This window comes from Pelodiscus sinensis, chromosome 6 (genome assembly GCF_049634645.1).
Source record: "Pelodiscus sinensis isolate JC-2024 chromosome 6, ASM4963464v1, whole genome shotgun sequence".
In the NCBI taxonomy this organism is placed as follows: domain Eukaryota; kingdom Metazoa; phylum Chordata; order Testudines; family Trionychidae; genus Pelodiscus; species Pelodiscus sinensis.
In genome coordinates, this window is record NC_134716.1 from 120,091,828 (window position 1) to 120,114,047 (window position 22,220).

General features: G+C 44.7%; 1 long non-coding RNA gene across 1 annotated transcript in view; it reads right to left on the reverse strand.

Annotated features, from left to right (window-relative positions):
* Positions 1–21,548, reverse strand: part of LOC142829775 (uncharacterized) — a 32,278-nt gene extending 10,730 nt beyond the window's left edge. Inside the window, exon 1 of the long non-coding RNA XR_012904528.1 lies at positions 20,896–21,548. This is a non-coding gene — a long non-coding RNA (uncharacterized LOC142829775). The remainder of the gene's footprint in view (positions 1–20,895) is intronic.
* Between the last annotated feature and the right edge of the window lie 672 nt (positions 21,549–22,220).

The window sequence follows — 22,220 nt, forward strand, 5'->3', positions numbered from 1 at the left end:
TTAGGGCCCTGGGTCAGGGTCCAGAGTAAGGGCGGGCCCAGACCCCTCACCCCGCCTGGGAGGGGGACAATCATTTGGCTGGCGTCACCAGTGGCATCCCAAGAGAATACCTCGTGAAACCAGAGGTGTAGATGAGAACTTGAGCTGATGTTCGGCTCCTCTCCACTATGCTGATGCTGCGACCATCAATCCACCAGCTGTTGATTTATCGTGTCTGCTTAGACACAATAAATCAGAGTGCTCTGCCATCGACACCAATAATCCGCCAGAAGAGCAGATGGCATTGATGGGAGAGCAACCCCTCTTGACCTTACTTCACACAAGATGCCATGGTAAGTACATCAACTTCAGCTATGTTATTTGCATCGCTGAAGTGATATAGTTTAGATCAATGGTTGGGGCTAGCATAAACAAGACCGTTATCTAAATCTTCAGACAGAACCTTCAACACTGAATCTGGTCCATATTGCTGCTGACAACACCTGGCATATTTGGAAAAAATGGTTTGAAGCAGCGCTCAAAAAAGTCAATGAAATCCTTCAACTTTTAAAATGCTACACAGTCCTTAGTGATACCGCTAGAGAAATCTAGAAATCTTTCAGTTTTTCATTCAACATCTCATTACGGAGCCCTGATAAGTGAAGGACGTTGGAATGAATTTTTCACTGGGCAGCACAGCCTGATAGTGAGTGAGTGAATGTGTGTGTGTGTGTGTGTGTGTGTGTGTGTGTGTGTGTGTCCTTGTCCTTATGATTGTCGCCCTCTGGTGAAGTGAGTGAAAGGTTCAATACTTCTAATATATAAAGACTTCTTTCCAGCTTGAGTTGCAGAGACCTGTGTTTTAAGAGCAGAAGTCCTGTATACTACTCCCCATGTTAGATTAGGTGACAACCAAAATGTCTGCATGGGTGCAAACAGAAAATAACTACTTCATGTCATAAATCGCGAAAGGCTGGAGTTCTCAGCAAGTGAGGTGTTCAAAACTCATTGATAGTCAATAGGATTTAGTTGCCTAATTCCCTTAAGTCCCTTTGAAAATTTCATCCAACATCATTAGTGCAAAACAGATTTCGTCCCCCTTTGCTTTAAATTAGATCGATGCCAAACTTTGCTTCATGTACCATTTCACATGCAAAATGTTTTGCAGCGCTCCAAAAACACACAGAGGGAGCCAATGGATAGCAAGTTTCCCAGAGACCGCAGCACCCTGGGCTGTAATTTTGTAAACTCTAAGCACTTAGTGTCCTGCAACCATAACAATTTTTGGTGGCTCTCTCAATACTGCAAGTGCTCAGTGGACTCGGCAGATTTCTATGTGCACCCCTTTATATGCCCAAGCTCATTTATTTTTATATCTGAGTTTCTACACTAAGGAGGTGCTCCTCACATAAGCTGCTGGCTTGATGGATGAGGCCATAGTATTACCGCAACATGCTGTCCACAGCCCCCTTTCATCATAGTTATAGCTATAGAGTAGCAGAAGCCTCACTGGAAATGAATGTTAGAAATCATAATGGCACTTCATACCACACAATTTTATTTAGGAAAATACTATTCAAGACATAAAATAAGAGGCTCCCGCAGGAAGAAATAAACAACCAGAAACTTTAATATAATGATTTCAGTGTCAAGCTTATTGTTTTCTGTACGGAGCCAGATGGCACTTTTATGTTCTAAATTTTACCTCCTTGCATGTCAATTTTGCCCAAAGATTAATATGAGCTGTTTGTTTCAAAGTGAGAGATTACCATAGTGATTAGAGTTTCTGGTTATATGTAAACATTTACAGCCACTCCCTGACTTACGAACACACCGATTTATGACCATCCATACTTATAACCAATCTCCCATTAATCCTATTATAATCTTTTTGAATTGAGAACCATGTATGTAAAGTTTTTCAAACAGTACAGGCAGCGTGTTTAAGGGTATTACTGACTTATGACCAAATCGAGTTACAACCAGGTGTTCAGAATCTAACCCATTCGTAAGTCAGGGATGGCCTGTACTAATATCGAGAAATATATTACCTGAGCTTTCCCTCTGCTCAGACTTCATAAGACCATAACATAAGAACGGCCGTACTGGGTCAGACCAAAGGTCCATCGAGCCCAGTAGCCTGTCTGCTGACAGTGGCCAGTTACAGGTGCCCCAGAAAGGGTGGACCGAAGACAATGATCAAGCGATTTGTCTCCTGCCATCCTTCTCCAACCTCTGACAACCAGAGGCGAGGGACACCATTTCCATCCACTGGCTAATAGCCTTTTATGGACCTAACCTCCATGAAATTATCTAGCTTCTATTTAAACTCTCAAGTATCAGAGGGGTAGCCGTGTTAGTCTGAATCTGCAAAAGCAGCGAGGAGTCCTGTGGCACCTTATAGACTAACTGAAGTGTAGGAGCATAAGCTTTCATGGGTCTTTGCCCACAAAAGCTTATGCTCCTACACTTCAGTTAGTCTATAAGGTGCCACAGGACTCCTTGCCGTTTCTTTAAACTCTGTTATAGTCCTAGCCTTCACAGCCTCCTCTGGCAAGGAGTTCCACAGGTTGACTACACGCTGTGTGAAGAAGAACTTTCTTTTATTAGTTTTAAACCTGCTGCCCATTAATTTAATTTGGTGTCCTCTAGTTCTTCTATTATGGAAACTAATAAATAACTTTTCTTTATCTGCCCTCTCCACACCACTCATGATTTTATATACCTCTATCATATCCCCCCTCAGTCTCCTCTTTTCTAAACTGAAAAGTCCCAGTCGCTTTAACCTCTCTTCATATGGGACCCGTTCCAAACCCCTAATCATTTTAGTTGCCCTTTTCTGAACCCTTTCCAAGGCCAAAATACCTTTTTTGAGGTGAGGAGACCACATCTGCACACAGTATTCAAGATGTGGGCGTACCATAGTTTTACACAGGGGCAGTAAGATATTCTGTGTCTTATTTTCTATCCCTTTCTTAATAATTCCTAGCATCCTATTTGCCTTTTTGACTACCACTGCACACTGCATGGAAGTTTTCAGAGAACTGTCCACGATAACGCCAAGATCTCTTTCCTGATTAGTCGTAGCCAAATTAGCCCCCATCATACTGTACATATAGTTGGGGTTATTTTTCCCAGTATGCATTACTTTACACTTATCCACATTAAATTTAATTTGCCATTTTGTTGCCCAATCGCTCAGCTTGGTGAGATCTTCTTGGAGTCCCTCACAGTCTGCTTCTGTCTTGACTATCTTAAACAGTTTGGTATCATCCGCAAACTTTACCACCTCACTGCTTACCCCTTTCTCCAGATCATTTATGAATAAGTTGAAAAGGATTGGTCCCAGGACTGACCCTTGGGGGACACCACTAGTTACCCCTCTCCATTCTGAAAATTTACCATTTATTCCTACCCTTTGTTTCCTGTCTTTTAACCAGTTCTCAATCCAAGAAAGGACCTTCCCTCTTATCCCATGGCCATGTAATTTACACAAGAGCCTTTGGTGAGGGAACTTGTCAAAGGCTTTCTGAAAATCTAAGTATATTATATCTACTGGATCCCCCTTGTCCACATATTTGTTAACCCCTTCAAAGAACTCTAAGGCTGTGTCTACACTGGGCCACTTATTCTGGAAAAGCAGCCACTTTTCTGGAATAAGCTGCGAGCTGTCTACACTGGCCCCTTGAATTTCTGGAAAAGCAGTGACGATTTACTGTAAGAAATCAGCTGCTTTTCCGGAAAAACTATGCCGCTCCTGCTTGGGCAAAAGTCCTTTTTCCGGAAAACTGTTCCGGAAAAGGGCCAGTGTAGACAGCACAGTAGTCTTTTCTGCAAAAAGCCCCGATTGCGAAAATGATGATCGGGGCTTTTTTCCGGAAAAGTGCGTCTACATTGGTCACGGACGCTTTTCCGGAAAAAGGGCTTTTCCGGAAAAGCATCCTGCCAATGTAGACGCTCTTTTTCCGGAAATACTTATAACGGAAAACTGTTCCGTTTTAAGCATTTCCGGAAAAAGGTGACAGTGTAGACACAGCTTTAGGGTATGTCTACACTACAAAGTTAATTTGAACTAACAGCCGCTAGTTTGAATTAACTTTGATAGGCACTACACATACAAACCGCTAGTTCAAATTTAATTCGAACTAGCGGAGTGCTTAATTCGAACTAGGTAAACCTCATTCTACAAGGACTAATGCCTAGTTCGAATTAAGTAGTTCGAATTAAGGGCTGTGTAGCCACTTCATTCGAACTAGTGGGAGGCTAGCCCTCCCCAGCTTGCCCTAGTGGCCACTCTGGGCACCACCAGGGAAACTCTTCTGCCCCCCTCCCAGCCCCGGAGCCCTTAAAGGTGCACGGTCAGGCTATGGTGCCCGTGCCAGGTGCAAGCCTGCCAGCACCCAGCCAGCAGACCCTGCACCTGGCACGGCACGAGCCAGCCACCCGCTGCCACCCAGCCCTCCGCCTCTTCCCGGGACCAAGATGGCGGCTCCCGGGAGCCTGCCCAGGTCCGCAAGAGGCGGGCGCCCGCCTGGTCTAGTGCAGAGATCGTGGACCTCATCCACGACCTCCGCACTAGGTACAGGAAAGTGGCTGTCTAGGGCAGGATAGCTGCCAGCCTGGCCACCCAGGAGCAAGTGTGCATGAAAATCAGGGTGGTCCAGTGAGACCCCCGACCCTGAGCCCTGAGCTTAGAACGGCCGTACTGGGTCAGACCAAAGGTCCATCTAGCCCAGTAGCCTGTCTGCCGAGAGCGGCCAACACTAGGTTCCCTGGAGGGGATGGACTGAAGACAATGACCGAGCCATTTGTCTCGTGCCATCCATCTCCAGCCTTCCACAAACAGAGGCCAGGGACAACATTTCTACCCCCGGGCTAATACCACTACATGGACCCAACCTCCATGAATTTATCTAACTTCTCTTTAAACTCTGTTCTAGTTCTAGCCTTCACAGCCTCCTGCAGCAAGGAGTTCCACAGGTTGACTATTTGTGAAGAAGAACTTTCTGTTATTAGTTTGAAGCCTGCTACCCATTAATTTCATTTGGTGTCCTTTACTCCTTCTATTATGGGAACTAATGAAGAACTTTTCTTTATGCACCCTCTCCACACCACTCATGCTTTTATAGACCTCTATCATATCCCCCCTCAGTCTCCTCTTTTCTAAGCTGAAAAGTCCCAGTCTCTTTAGCCTCTCTTCATATGGGACCTGTTCCAAACCCCTGATCATTTTAGTTGCCCTACCCTCTCCCACCCTTTCTCTTCCCCTCTCCCACCTCCTTTTCCCAGTCTCCCCGAGTTTTGTTCAATAAAGAGAGTTTCTATTTTTGAACACAATTGTCCTCTATTTTGTACATCAGAAGGGGGGTTAGGGAGGGGTAAGTGGAAGGAGGTGAGGGAGGAATGGGGTACAAGACCCTGATGGGGAGGACTGGGGTGGCTCTGCGTGCTCCTCAGGGTGGAAACTCTCCTGCAGCCCCCCAACTGACCTCCTCCCTGGATGGCAGCCTGCAGCAAGTGCAGTCAGGCTGATGGCCGAGTGCTGTGATGTGCCGAGTGTGGGCACTCAGGGCACTCTAAGTCAGGACTGCTTTGCAAGCGGGGAACCCCTGAGAACTGTCTGTCTGGGGTGGAGGTTGGGTCCCTTTAAGCACAGCCCTCGGCTAGGCTGAGACAGCAGCTCCACGCTCTAAGTCCTAATCTGATGCCCTCCCGGCACTGCTTCCGGTCATCCTTAACCTCGGTTCAGGGTCCACTCAATGTGGATGTGCTAGTTCGAATTAGCAAAATGCTAATTTGAACTAGTTTTTAGGTCTAGATGCACTAGTTCGAATTAACTAATTCGAATTAAGTTAGTTCGAATTAGTGCTGTAGTGTAGACATACCCTAATAGATTAGTAAGACATGATTTCCCTTTACAGAAACCATGTTGACTTTTGTCCAACAAATTATGTTCTTATACATGCCTCACAATTTTATTCTTTACTATTGTTTCGACTAATTTGCCCAGTACTGAAGTTAGACTTACTGGACTGTAATTGCCAGGATCGCCTCTCGAGCCCTTTTTAAATATTGGTGTCATGTTGGCTACCTTCCAGTCATTAGGTACGGAAGCCCATTTAAAGGCTAGGTTACAAACCACAGATAATAGTTCAGCAATTTCCCATTTGAGTTCTTTTAGAACCCTTGGATGAATGCCATCCGGTCCCGGAGATTTGTTAACATTAAGTTTTTCTATTTGTTCCAAAACCTCCTCTAATGACACTTCAATCCAGGACAGTTCCTCAGATTCATCAGCCACAAAGGACGGTGCAGATTTGGGAATCTCCCCAACGTCCTCAGCCATGAAGACTGAAGCAAAGAAATTATTTAGTTTATCCGCAATGGCTTTATCGAAAGCCGAGGAAAGCCAGTCACATCTCAAAAGTGAGCTCTTATTTTAGTATCAGTCTCATCTACTCTCTCTTCATGCAGGTTAGAAAGCTCTGATGTATTCTACCCAGGGGTGAGAGAAAGCCTCAGTGCTTAACTAGAAGAAGGGAGGGTGAGGACTACATTCACAGCAGTCGCTGCCAACCATTATATGTGGAGGGGCATCACTGTACCATGTGTCATTTCTTCTTCAGCTGGAAAGGGCATTTCAGAGGGAATGGGAGAGTGGAACAAGGAATGGAAGCAAAGTTTACAGAGCAGAGAGGAGAGGTAGGGATATGGCAGTAAGAGAGAGAGTGGGGTTTCTTACAGTCTAAAGCAACAAGGGTAACTTGCCCAAGACATGTAGGAGGAAGAGGAAGTGGACGATTTTAGAGCAGAGAGGATCAGATGGGGGTGAGGAATCTCATTAGTGGAAGAATAGTGTAAAATGGAGTTCATGAGAGAAGAGAAAAGGGCTAATGACACAGGGATACATGGGGGAATGGAAGTAGAGCAGGAGGTAGGATTGCTTTACGAATCTACTGACCTCTCGCGGTACATATGTACATGTCATTAGCTGTAGCAGGAATGTGAATATCTCCACTGCCAGCATCCCTTGTATGAAATCTAAGCTTAATTCCAGTTGAGAATCACTTGATGGTGCCTCCAAATGGGTTTCCTTTAGGGAAACTGAAGCAAATTCCCTCACGTAAGTCCAGCCCCTCCCGAGCATGAAGCTGGCGTCACATACACGGACCATGTGTGGGTGTGTTCCACTGGCCAGATGCAGTTTCTCATGTTGGCCACTGGGTTGACAGTGAAAGCTTTAGATTAGATACATCCTGGTGGGACACATCTGCTGAAGTTATCAGGTATATCAGGTACTGCCTAATTTTCTACTGACTTCACTGGGTTGTTGACAGAGAATAGCAGTATGGCACACAGAGGGCAGAAGCAGCAGGGAGATTATAATATTAATCTAGGTTACTTTCATTGAATTCATTAGGTGGGTTTTTAACATGTGATTCCCCAATTATTTCTGCATGTTTGAAGCTTCTTAAGAAAAAAGGAAGCAGGATGCAAACTTTTCTACGTTGTACTGTGAAATTTAATTAGGTTTTCTTTTACTTGCCAGATATCAATCCCCTTGTGTTACCCTTCTGTGTGAATACTGTTAATGAGGAAGTAGCTGAATGTCACTACCTCCTGCCAATTTGCATTGTGAGATTTTGCCCAGTTTGACGTGTGTGTGTGTGTGTGTGTGTGTGTGTGTGTGTGTGTGTGTGTGTGTGTGTGTGTGTGTGGACTAACTTTAATACCTGTTAGAATACATTGTGGGAGTGATAACAAAGAACATTCATTCAAAAAGCAGGAGTCTTTGTTCTCCCGGAAATTTCTCGTATACTCCTCACACACAACGGAGCAAGCAACTGCAGCGCTGCTGTTGGAATGAGCTGTGAGTATGAAAAGAGGAGCAGGGAAGCAATGCTGAATCTAGATATGTCAGTTCAATGTATTAAAACAGAGTGGATAGCTGTGGTGTCTTTTAAAAGCCTAGTTGATTAAAAACAACACAAAACCAAGGCCTAGATAGTTTTGTGACCAATTACTGCAATTAGACAGACCGTGGCTCTGTCTCAAAGTGGTTATGTTACAGGGCAGGGTTTCTCCCCAGCTTCCAAACACACACTGCCCTGCCCAATTTCCTTTAAATAAGGCTATTTTTCAAACATAAGTAAACCAAACACAGCAGTTCCTCACTATTCTCAGCCTGTCCTAGTTCAGCCAGCTCAGGTCTCCACCAGTTCTGTTACGAAGTTGGTCCAGGGAAAAGATTCTGGGCACTAGTCCCTTATTCTAGAGCCCCAACACAAGAGTTAGCGTCTCAGCCTAAGCACTACCGACACATATCACTTCCTTGCCCTCTGGCAGGTCTTTATAGCTACAAGTGTAGCCCTGTCTCCTTAAATTGACTCAGTCAGACTCACCTATTCTGACATAGGAGCAGCCTGGTCTCCTTGCACAGTCTGGCTTTCTTATGGCATGTTAATTTTTCTGCTCAACTATAATTCCAAAGGCAGGTGGAAATTCACCCTTCTGCAGAGGGCCAATGTACCACCTAAGTTCCAGTCAAGTGGTGCATAGGTGTGGGGCTGACTTTCTGCACAGGAATGTATTTCAGAGTCACAGGCCCATTGAAAACAATACCCCACCTTCAGTTCACATAAATTGGACACATTATATGTTTTTTCTTCTGGCTTGATGAGCCTAGATAGAGACTTCAATCAAACAAAGAAAAGCACAACAAGACGTAATGGCCAGACATGAAAGAAGGACACATGCAAATTAGAAATGAAATGAAGCACACATTTTAACAATGAGAGTGATTAACCACTGGAACAAACTAATAAGGGAAATAATGGATTCTCTATCTCCTATGGTCTTATTTCAAAATAAGGTAGTATGGACACTGCTTGTTATTTAGAAATAAGGGGAGATGTTTCAAAATAACTCCCTAGTGTAGACCAGTACTTACAGACAGAAAGAATTAATTTCCTCTACAGCTTTAGCTAAGAGCCAGCTGGCTTTAAGCTCAAGCTGTAGGCATACATGTACTTTCAGAGGTCCCAGGTTCAGTTCCACCTGTCAGTGTTACGTAAATACTTGTGACTATGTACTAAAAGTGTTTTTTTGTCAATATACTGAAATATCTGCCTGAAATACATTCTACTAGAAGATTTGTTCAACACCATTTCACTTCCATTGCAGTCCATGATAAAATTCCCATGGAATTTGAGGGAATGAAACTGGATCTGTTTGCTAGATTATTTTCAGAAACTTAACCCCAAAGTGGTGAAGACACAGTCAAAGTGAATCTATGTAAATGGTCAAAAGAATATTTCAGATAGATAGATCAATATATAGACAGACTATCTACACATTTTTTGCAATGCAGTCATCCAGTTCTTAATATAACACTGAAACTGCCCATAAACAAATCCACTCATAGATTGGTGAGATTCAAAAGAAAAAATTTGCAACAGCTGTTCTGTGAATAGTATTGTTCTGAGATTTGAGTTCCTAAGCTGATTACAGGCAAACATCTGGAAAATTGAATTCAATCCAAAACCACTAAAAATTATTGTGTGTCTGTTAGTTTGTTGCATTCAGTTCAGGAAATAAGCAATTTTGCCATAATTTAAGGGATCTCATCACATGGCTGGTGGCATATACACTGGAAGAACTAAAGACTCAATATTCTCCAACCATGGAAAAATGTGTAGAAGCAGTGGAAAGCTTCCAGTAGAAACTCAGCGATATTCCTCTGCCGTAGGAGGAATTATACAGTGGCCCATCCCTTCTGATATAGTCTCCAAAACAGGCCAAAACCAGATAGTACAGAAGGAAGTGCAAGAATCCATATAATAAAATAAACTTCCCATACTTTCTACCCCACTGGTGTAAATAAAAAGATACGTCAGGCATATCATATGGATATATGAATGGATATCATGCTGGCATATCATATGTTAGGCATAGCATATGCATATGTTATGGATAAGATATGGATAAAGGTATGATATGTCAGGCAGGAGAAGCAAGAAGCCCACTTTAGCACCCCTGCTGCACTGCTGACCAGGAACCGCACAAAGTGAACCCCTCCTGCCACAGCTCTGTCACCCTGAAAACCAGAGCTTCCTAGTAATTTTGAGTCACCAAGCCCAGGGTGAAGGGCCATTGGAGGGCCTGGGCTGGAGAACATGAGTTTTGCCTTCTGTCCCCCTTTTATGCTGTAGATTCATTGTATGACCTTGAAGAAGTGACTTACTTCTTTGTGCCTCGGCCGTGCTATCTGTGAAATGGGGATTCTTACCTTCTTCAAGGAGGCCCAGTGCCACAAAGGTATTTCGGCCCCTCACTTCCTACAACCCAAAGCTCTCATTCTCACCCTAACCTCGGAGTCGACACTCTAGTCAATTATGTTGGGTCACAGGCATCAACAGTTTTTTTCAAGTGGGGCATAAGAAAAAAAGTTTGAAAACTACTGATCTAAGGTGCCTCTTCGTTGCACCTGTTCTGGCCTATAGCGAACATGCACTGACACATAATGCAGAGCACACAGGGCAGCCATAGGGCCAGTTTTCCAAAGTTGTGTAAAAAATGCCAAGGCAGACGTCCCCTAAAACAGCAACTAAAATGATTAGGGGTTTGGAACGGGTCCCATATGAGGAGAGGTTAAAGCAATTGGGACTTTTCAGTTTAGAAAAGAGGAGACTGAGGGGAGATATGATAGAGGTATATAAAACCATGAGTGGTATAGAGAGGGCAGATAAAGAAAAGTTATTTATTAGTTCCCATAACAGAAGAACTAGAGGACGCCAAATGAAATTAATCGGTAGCAGGTTTAAAACTAATAAAAGAAAGTTCTTCTTCACACAGCATGTAGTCAACCTGTGGAACTCCTTGCCAGAGGAGGCTGTGAAGGCTAGGACTATAACAAAGTTTAAAGAGAAGCTAGATAATTTCATGGAGATTAGGTCCATGAAAGGCTATTAGCCAGGGGATAGAAATGGTGTCCCTGGCCTCTGTTTGTCAGAAGCTGGAGAAAGATGGCAGGAGACAAATCGCTTGATCATTGTCTCCGGTCCACCCTCTCTGGGGCACCTGGTGTTGGCCACTGTTGGCAGACAGGCTACTGGGCTAGATGGACCTTTGGTCTGACCCAGTACAGCCATTCTTACATCCTTATGTTCTTATGTTCCCTATCTTGAACAACATCATACTGGGACAGTGAATGGGAGAGGAGGGAGAGAGAGAGGAGGCTAGAAATAAACCTTGTGTTATATTTCAGTGCATATGGAAAACAAGCAAGCAGGAAAGAGTAAATTCTGGTCCCAAGAGCTGCATGGAGACATCCAAAGAGCTTAATAGCACAGTGCATAAATCATTATTATTATGAAACAGGAGACAGAGTTCTTGGGACATGGAACTGGGCAGCTCAGCTCCTACTGCTGTTCAACATTCAAAACTACCAACTTCATTTCCTCCTGGCACATAATGAACAACACGTCTACCCCACATAAAAGCATTTTTTGTAATAGCAGTAAAGGAACTGCCGAGTGTGTGATTATCATGAACTAATAACACCTCCAGAAGATATGAGCAGATTGGAGATGACCTGAAAATGAAACCATGGTTCATGTAACAGGTTTTCTAATCTCACTAGACAGTGTCCAATTTTGACCATTCCACCTCAAACGGCTCCGGGGTTTAATATTCTCTTCCTCTGCCTCAGTAATTTACACGGAGGGAGTCTATTTATCATTGTGGGTTTTCTCTTTATGTGATGACTTCTAGCACTGCAGCTAAAGTAAATGCACCGTTTTAATTCATTGGTTGCTTATCTCCTTTAGTGCATCTGCTCACACAGTCTGTAGTATTTCCAAAGGAATACATGCCTCAAGGAAACAGGACCAGAGCTCTGCCAAAGTCTCCTTCTCAATGACTCTTAGAATAAGTGAATCTGGCCTCCTCTGAGAGGCTACTACTGCCACTCATAGCAAAGAAAAGACAGTCTTGTAGTCAAATGCAGGGCAGGGTCAGGGGAGCTGACAGATTTGCCAGGCTCCTGGGCAAGGTGCAGGAGGCCTGACTCTGCACTCCTAGAAGGGGCAGGGCCTCAGCTGGAATAGGTGGGGCTGGGTGCACCACACTGTGCCCCCCCCCTTTCCAGGCAGCCCTCACTGCTGCCTGCAGCATGCAGCACAGTACTCCAGCAAAAAGCCCAGGGCTCCAGTTGCCACCGTAGCACCATTGGAGACCCCTAGGCCCTTTTGAATTGCTTGGCTTGGAGCAGTTTCCCCCCATTGGCAGGCCTGGACTGGGAAAGAGAAGTTTTGCCTTCTGTTCCCCTCTTACTCTGTAGATTCATTGCATGACCTTGAAGAAGTGACTTGTTTCTCTGTGCCTCACCCATTCTATCTGTGAAATGGGGATCCTTACTTTCTTCAAGGAAGCCCAGAGCCACAAAGGTGTTTAGGCTCCTCACTTCCATTGATTTAAATGAAAGTTAGGAGCTTAATTACTTTTATGGATCTGGGCTTGGGAGCCTTTTGTCCCTCTTATTTTTTTTTAGGAGTTATGGGTCCTTGCTATGGGCTTGCCCCAGCTGTAGAGGCCTGCGGAGTTAGTCTGGGGACTGCTGTCAGGGCTGTGGCCTATGTGCTTGCTCTAGGGCCTGCACTGAGTGCTGAGACCTGAATCCTTGCTCTGTGTGATGTTTCTCCTGCATGGAGAAACATAACACCAGCAGCCAGTGCATTGCTACCGAAATGTAAGGTGTGCATCATATTCTGAAATGCGTGCAACAGCTTAACTCAGCACGTCAATGAGAGAGTTAGTGGGAGTCTAATATGTCACCTATATGATTTAGGATTAACCAATTAATAGCAGCCCAGGACTCAGGAATGGCTTTCCATAATCCCTCCTCAGACCAATTATAACAAGCTCTGAAAGACACATTCAGCCGTATAATACACCAGAATGAGTAGACAGGAGATTGATTGGTTGTTGCATATATCTGGGTATTTCCAAGGTAGTTTATCGTGTTGTTGAGAACTTTTTAAACTCTACTTGATAGAAGGGTAGGAGTTATAAGAGGATTAGGTGGTTGGGTGGGGATGCTACTCCAGATGCCTTTAGCTCCTCCACTCTGAGGCTGTGTCTAGACTACATGGCTCCATCGATGGAGCCATGTAGATTAGGGTTATAGGCAAAGGGAAACGAAGCGGTGATTTAAATAATCGCCGCTTCATTTAAATTTACATGGCTGCCGCGCTGAGCCGACAAACAGCTGATCAGCTGTTTGTCGGCTCAGCGCGCTAGTCTGGATGCTCCCCTGCCGACATCAAAGCCCTTTGTTGGCAGCCCCGTTATTCCTCATGGGATGAGGTTTACCGGGGCTGCCGACAAAGGGCTTTGATGTCGGCAGGGGAGCGTCCAGACTAGCGTGCTGAACCAACAAACAGCTGATCAGCTGTTTGTCAGCTCAGCGTGGCAGCCATATAAATTTAAATGAAGCGGCGATTATTTAAATCGCCGCTTCATTTCCCTTTGCCCAACGAACAAATCTACATGGCTCCGTCGATGGAGCTATGTAGTGTAGACATACCCTGAGCTACACAGCAACATTGTTTTGAAATAACTAGCATTATTTTGAAATCACTGAGTCCGTATCTACACAGCAGTCAGCTCTTTCAAAATAATGTCAAAATACTCTCAAGCTGGAGGACTTCTTACTCCGATTCCTGTAACCCTCATTGTACGAGGAATAAGGGAAATTGGAGGAAGAGTGCTCTCTTTCCAAATAAGTGCTGTGTAGATGCTCCCAATTTTGAAATAAACTATTTTGAAATAAGGTATGCAATTGACATAGCTATTTCGGATACTGAGTTGACGTAGCCTAAAGGTATATCTACTCAGCAGGGCTAAACTTGAAATAAGCTATGCAAACTTAGTTATTCCGTGTCTTAAGAGTAAGCTCGCTATTCCAATGTCCCTGGAAACCTCATTGCATGAGGGATAAGGGATGTTTCAGACTAGCGTTTTATTTCAAAATAACATCAAAATAAGCTACACAATTTTCATAGCACAAATTGTGTAGCTTATTTCGAGGTAAGAGTGCTGTGTAGACACCCTGAGTCTGATAGGTCATAGGGAAGTATTGTGTAAATCTATTCTGGTGTTTGAAACATGCTGATGACATGAATTGTTTATAGTAGGAGTCTAGCAGTCTGCACCAAAATTTACACTACCACTGTTTGGTCTTTTGAGGCTGGACCATTGCTAATTTCAAGAAACTATCCTTGAAGTGGTCTTTACCCTCCAGCAGGGGCTGCTGCCAACATGGTATTTTCCTCCAGAATGTTTGTTTCTGCTTAGGATGAAAACACGTTATACTCACACTCACTGCAGCCAGAAAGAAGATGGCTGGCTGACCTCCAAGCCTTTTGCCTGACACTCAGGTTTTTATGGGATTTCTCCTGCTCTCAGGCCTGTCTTGAGATTTTCAGAGCTGTAGCTGTGGATGTGACCTGAGCAGAAGAGAGGAGTCATGGAAGGGCAGATTTTATCCTTCAGAGGCAAAGAATATAGATCTGAGCTGCTGAATCCCCCTAAAGTCAGGGAACAGATTATTGATTTTAAAAATACATCCTCAGTGAATATATTTGCTACGTGGGAAAATGGAACTTTGGAGAAGGCCAGGGAAAGAGGAACAGGGGAGCAGAGATCTGGAGCAGTGAGGAAACACAGTAACAGGAGAAACTTGAAGAGGAATCAAATATTCAGCAGTACAGAGAGAGATGGAGTAAAAGATGGAGATGGGGCTGGTTAGGGAAGACAGATGGGTAACATAAGAGGAAGAGAGGTAGAAGCTCTATGCCCAGGGGAAAAAGTATGTATCGTCCCCTAGTCTATTGCAGTGGAATCAGATCATTTACCTTTGTGGGTATGGAACCAACAGGTAGTGGATATGGAAATCTATGCAAAATAGCAATTGCATCGATGTACATCTTGGGGAAATGTGTACATATACTTATCACATAGAGCTGGAAGAGATCTTGTGAGATAACGTCATCAAGTCCAGTGCTTTGCCCTCATGGCAGGACCAAGTACCATCCCTGACAGATTTGTCCCAGATCCCTAAATAGCCCCCTCAAGGGCTGAGGTCACAACCCTGGGTTTAGCAGGCCAGTCCCCAAACCACTGAGCTATCCCTCCACTACATAGACCTTTTGAGCATTCAGAGCATTGCTGACAGCTAATAGAGGGTGTGAAAGAGCAGGATCCAGGCCACAATCAATGTGATCTTCTAACCAGCTTCCTTTCCCTCATGTTTGGCCAAGGCGACATGCTCCTGAACACAGGCTGCTTAGGGACTTGCTTAGGGAGCAGGTCAGTGATTGTTGAGAGCTCTTCACTCCATGCAGAAGTGCGTTTTCTCATTTGTGCAGTGCACTTGCTTGGGGAGACCTGCATGTAAGACACAAATGAGGTCCTGGACCAGTTGCTGGCTAGTGTGAATGTATTCACATCTGCCCTCTACTGGATGGTCTGCCAGAGCTGCTCCAATGTTTGTGATAATGCTGCCCTCTAGCGTTTGGTTTACAGAGAGGTGAAACCAAAAGGTAAGATAAGTTCACCTTTCTCTTAGAGGTTTCTGGATCAAGCTCAGCAGTGACACAGATGGTGGGGTGAGGTACATTCATCTGTGAACTGCTCTGAAAACAGGTGTAAATGGCAAAATAACACAACATGCACCAACTGAGTGGGTGTGCATATCCAGCAGAACATGCACTAATAATAGAGGCCCAACTTAAATGGATACCCCAAATTTAAAAACACAGTAAGAGAACCAGAAAAGTGCCACTGTGGCTTAACAATCAAGTAAAAGAAGCAGTGAGAGATAAAAAGGCACCATTTAAAAAGTGGAAGTTAAATCCTAGTGACGAAAATAGAAAGGAGCATAAACTCTGACAACTATAAAAACTATAATAAGAAAAGCCAAAGAAGAGTTTCAAGAGCAGCTAGGCAAAAACTCAAAAAGTAACAGCAAAATGTTTTTTAAGTACATCAGAAGCACGAAGCTGACTAAACAACCAGTCGGGCCCCTGAGTGATCGAGATGCTAAAGGAGCACTCAAAGATGATAAAGTGATTGCGGAGAAATTAAATGAATTCTTTTCTTCAGTCTTCATGGCTGAGGATATTAGGGAGATTGTGAGGAATTGTCCCAGATTGAGGTGTCATTAGAGGAGGTTTTGAAACAAATTGATAAACTTAACATTATTAAGTCACTGGGACCAGATGGCATTCACACAAGAGTTCTAAAAGAACTCAAATGTGAAATTGCAGAAATATTAACTGTGCTTTGTAACCTATCCTTTAAAACATCTTCTATACCTAATGACTGAAGATAGTTAATGTCACACCAACATTTAAAAGGGATTTAGAGGTAATCCTGGCAATTACAGACCGGTAAGTTTAATGTCAGTATTGGTCAAATTAGTTGAAACTATTGTAAAGAATAAAATTGTCAGACACATAGATGAACATAATTTGTTAGGGAAAAGTCAACATGGTTTCTGTAAAGGGAAATCATGCCTTACTAATCTACTAGAGTTCTTTGAGGGGGTCAACAAACATGTGGACAAGGTGGATCCAGTGGATATAGTGTTCTTAGATTTCCAAAAAACCTTTGACAAGGTCCCTCACCAAAGACTCATAAGTAAAGTAAGTTGTCATGGGATAAGAGGAAAGGTCCTCTTGTGGACTGATAACTTCTTAAAAGACAGGAAACAAAGGGTAGGAATAAATGCTCAGTTTTCAGAATGGAGAGAAGTAATTATTGGTGACCCATCCTATTCAACCTATTTATAAATGATCTGGAGAAAGGGGTAAACTGTGAGGTGGCAAAATTTGCAGATGATACTAAACTGCTCAAGATAGTTAAGACTAAAGCAGACTGTGAAGAGCTTCAAAAAGATCTCCCCAGACTACGTGATTGGGCAACAAAATGGCAAATGAAATTTAATGCTGATAAATGTAAAGTAATGCACATTGGGGAAAAACATCCCGACTATACATATAATATAATGGGTACTAATTTAGTTATAGCTACGCAAGAGAGAGAGATCTTGGAGTCATTGTGGATAGTTCTCTGAAAACATCCACTCAATGTGCAGCAGCAGTCAAAAAAGCAAACAATGTTAGGAATCAGTAAAAAAAAGATAGAGAATAGGACAGAGAATATAAAACAATCGTACACCTGCACCTTGAATACTGCATATAGACATGGTTGCCTCATCTAGATATATTGGCATTGGAAAATGTTCATAAAAGGGCAATAAAAATGATTAACGGTTAGGAACAGGTCCCATATGAAGCGAGATTAAAAAAAGAAAAGAGGAGACTAAGGGGGATATAATAGAGGTCTATAAAATTATGACTGGTGTGGAAAAAGTGAATAAGTTAAACTTATTTACTTGTTCCCATAACCTAAAAACTAGGCATCACCAAATGAAATTAATAGGTAGCAGATTTGAAACAAAAGGAAGTTTTCCTTCATGCAACGCACAGTCAACCTGTGGAACTCCTTGCCAGAGGATGTTGTGAAGGCCAGGACTTTAACAGGGTTCAAAAAAGAACTAGATAAATTCCTGGAGGTTAGGTCCATCAATGGCTATTAGCCAGGATGTGTAGGAATGTTGTCTCTAGCCTCTGTTTGTCAGAGTCTGGAAATGGATGACAGGAGAGGAATTAGGTGATGGTTACCTGTTCTGTTCACTCCTTCTGGGACACCTGAAATGGGCCACAATTGGAAGACAAGATACTGGGCTAGATGAGCCTTTGGTCTGACCCAGTCTGGCCATTCCTATGTTCTTGTGTTCTAATTTGTATTTTGTTGGGATTAGATCTGATTCTGATGTAAGTAGCTGCTGCAGTCAATGGGAACTGTGCTAACGTATGGCAGGCTTGAATTTGTCCTGTGATTGCTAAGGATGGTTCTCAGATTGGCTAAAGGGTCTGGGCTTAGAAGCAGGATGCTCCACTTCTAAGATCTTCGTGTTATCAAACTTATTCTGAACACCCTCTGAATGCCAGATCCCTCAACATGTCAGACTGAATTCTCCTCTCACTTTGGAGTAAATCAGCATTGAATTTAGAGTGGCAGATCCTCAATTGCTGTGAATCAACATAGTTTCAGAGATGTCTGTGAAGCTATGTTTCTTGAGTTATTCCAGTGTAAAACTGGTGAGAGAATAAAATCAAGCCCTTAGATTTTAAGGTCTACGGGCTAAGGCCCATGTGTTTACTTGCTCTGTAAAGATTCGTGGGCTGTTATGGAACTATATACACACATATTTCATAATGATAATGTTAATACTTAGCCAATGGCTTATCTTCAGTAATCAGTTTGGGTGTGTCTAGACTACCTAGTTTTGTCGACAAAAGTGGACTTTTGTCGACAAAACTATACCAGCGTCTACACTACCGCTGATTTCTGTCGACATAACGTCGACAGAACTCAGCAGTTTTGTCGATGCTGGTATACCTTATTTTACGAGGCATAACACCTTCTGTCGACAGAACTCTGTCGACAGAAGGTGTTATTGCCTGTAACGTTACGTCCAGACTACGGAGTTCTGTCGACAAAGCAGCTTGCTTTGTCGACAGAACTCAATGTGTCTGGACGCTCTTTGTCGACGGAAGTTTTGTCGACAGTATCTGTCGACAAAACTTCCGTCGACAAAACGCGGTAGTCTAGACGTACCCTTTATACCCACCATTCATATTATTCTACTCCCATGCAGGCTGCCACTGAATACAACCTAGAGACAAAATAGGCCTGATTCTTTTTTCATGTGAAGGGATTTCAATCAGGACAAATCCCACGGAAGTTAATGGTAGGGAAAATACAAGGAAAAGCACATCTGTCTGCAAGGTGGCATTTTGTGTTCTCCTCAGAAGACTAATAAATGCTATCCCACGCAACAGCCACCTGGGGCAGTGTAATGCTAGAGGAACTGTATTGACCGCAGTGACATTACTCCTGATTCACTGCAGGGAAGATGCAACTGCTCAAGAAGGCGAAGCAACAAGCCAATAAACAAGTTTCACGACAACAGCTGTAATGTTTGGTTTGTGGAAAGTGCAATCAGATAGTAGCTGACTGAGGGCTCTGTTCTGGCCTTTTGAAGAAAATATACGACATTCATGAACCACGGCAGATCTCTGCATTGCTACCAGGGTCACCTCCTGGATTCTGCCCTTTGATGTTTTCAGATCTGGCCTGCTGATCTCACTGCATGGTTTTGTTTGTCTATATAAGCCACTCCATAAAGTTGTATAACTATCAGTGATGCTGGCAATTAATATTTGCCTCCTTTTGGCTTCCTTAAACTACAATGGACTTGATAGCCATTTCTGTATTGGGCAGAACACATTATGGCCCCATAGAATTATATTCTACATGGGATCTTTCATCCCAAATCATCCCCCAAAGCAATGCATTGTACACCCAGCACCCAAATCTGATTCAGACTATGCATATGCCTCAGAGGCTGAGATTACAGGTAGTTGAAAAAATGCTTGTTCAAAATGCTTGTTCAAAACCATTTTTGATGAAGAGTGGCTTTTAGGCCAACACAATTTTTTTCAGAGAAATAGACTGCGATTTTTTAAAAATGAAAATTGGAATTCTCTTGCTTTTAAAAAGGGCTACTTCTTTTTAAAAGGCTTTTAATTTTGGGGCATTCTCCCGGTTTCTCTCTCTTTTTAAATAAAGTTTCCTTTTTTTTCAACAATGGAGAAAACAAATAAAATTGAGAGAGAAAGCAGCCACTTGCTTCGCATGGGAAACCACAGTCCCTAGAATTCCTGCTCATACAGGGCAGAAGGCCACCAATTTGTTGAGATGCAGGAAACCAAAGGCCCAATGGACTGTTACAGGCATCTGTGTTGTAAAACAGCATAATGGGCATATGAATCTACTTGTTCCTGCTGTGGCTACAAGTCCTCCAATAGCAACCAAGAGAGGAGAACACTTGAAAGATTCTAACAGAAGCTACTGGAATTTAAGCTGTACTTTCTTGTTTCTAATCTGAGTGATCAGGCCTTGGGGGAGATAACTCTGTAAGGAAATAGAATGCATATACATATCTTGTGGGCACTCCACGAGGAGTACAGATAGTTTGGAATAGGAAGCTGTCAGGGGGTACGCCCCTGACGGGGCTGCTGAACCCCTTATACTGACCCGCGTCTCATTTCGGGCCCATACCGCACCCCAAAGTCCCCAAAAGTTCAGGCCCCTCTATCCGGGGATATACGGCATCAATGTCCCAACACAAAGTCCCGGCCCCTCTATCAGGGGATATACAGTATCACTGTCCCAACACAAAGTCCAGGCCCCTCTGTCAGGGGATATACAATATTAATGCCCCAACACAAAGTCCAGGCCCCTCTGTCAGGGGATATACGGTATTAATGCCCCAACACAAAGTCCAGGCCCCTCAGTCAGGAGATATACGGTATCACTGTCCCAACACAAAGTCCAGGCCCCTCTGTCAGGAGATATACGGTATCACTGTCCCAACACAAAGTCCAGGCCCCTCTGTCAGGGGATATACGGTATCACTGTCCCAACACAAAGTCCAGGCCCCTCTGTCAGGGGATATACGGTATCAAGGCCTAGTCCCTCTGAGGAGCCTCTTCCGGCCCCCGGCCTGGTTATCCAGGGGGGGACCTGCGTGGTAGGGGGACCCGGGCCCTCCCTCTCCACCGGGTCCCAGCCCAGGGCCCTTTTAGGCAGGGTCTGTGGCTCCTGCCGGCTCGGCGGGGAATCCGGCCGATACACGCCGAGCCAAACTTTGTATCCCCTGCCCTGGGCTGCTTCCTACCACGCCCTGGTTCCCGGGGGGCCCCCTGGCCTCCGAGGCAGTACCTGCTGGGGTTGTGGGCAGGTTCCGGTCTCCTGGAGTCGGGGTCTGCTTCTTTGGTGTCTGGGTCCAGCACTGGCAGCGGCTCTAGTCCCCGCGGCTGCCCACACACTGGCCTGGCTTGGTCTCCTCCTTCCCCCAACTGTCCTCCTGCCTGCTGGGCTCCCTCTGCCTTTATACCTGGCCTCTGCTGGGAGCATGCCCAGCAAGGCCGGAAGGGCGGGGCCCTCTCAGCCAGCTGGGCCTGGGCTACTCCCAGCCCTGCAGTGCGGGGCCTGTTCGCCCCGTCACACGCCTTCCCCCTTAAGGGGTTGGTTCTGGTCTGATTTGATTTGGTTTCCTCTTCCTCTACCCGGGAAAAAAAATCTGCGTTCAGGTGTGTCCTACCTGGACGGTGAGCCACTTCGAAGTCGTAAGGCTGCAGCGACAAGTACCACCGCATTATCCGGGGGTTGGTGTCTTTCATGCTGTGCAGCCATCGTAACGGGGCGTGGTCCGTTATCAGTTGGAAGTGGCCGCCCAATAGGTAGTACCGGAGGGCGTCTACGGCCCATTTCACGGCCAGCGCTTCCTTTTCGATCGTGGAATACTTCTGCTCCCTTGGGAAAAGTTTCCGGCTCATATATAGTACCGGGTGTTCTTCCCCCTCTATTTCTTGGGCTAGTACGGCCCCTAGTCCTCTCTCGGAGGCGTCAGTTTGAAGGACAAAGCTTTTCGCAAAGTCTGGGGGGAACAACACGGGTGCTCCTGTCAACCTCTCTTTCAGCGTTTGGAAAGCTTGCTCGCACTCCTGTGACCACTGTACCTTTGTTGGCATGGAATTCCTTGTTAGATCTGATAGTGGTGCTGCCAGAGCCGAAAAGTCTGGCACGAACCGGCGATAATAGCCCGCTAGCCCCAGGAATTGACGAATCTGTCGCTTTGTTGTTGGTCTTTTCCACTCCTGGAGGGCTTGTACCTTGTCAATCAAGGGTCTTAACGTCCCTCTCCCCACGGTGTACCCCAGGTAGGTCACCTCTCTCCGCCCCAAGTGGCACTTTCCTGGATTTGCTGTGAGGTTTGCCTCCGCCAGGGTGTTTAGTACCGCTTCCAGGTGTTGTAGGTGCTCCTGCCACGTGTGGCTGTAGACCACTATATCGTCTATGTAGGCTGTGGCGTACAGCTGGTGGGGACGCAACAGGTGGTCCACTAGGCGCTGGAAGGTGGCGGCTGCTCCGTGCAGGCCGAAGGGCATAGTAACAAATTGGTATAGCCCAAAGGGGGTTGGAAACGCGGTCTTCTCTTTGGAAGCCGGGGTCAATGGGATCTGCCAGTACCCTTTAGTTAAGTC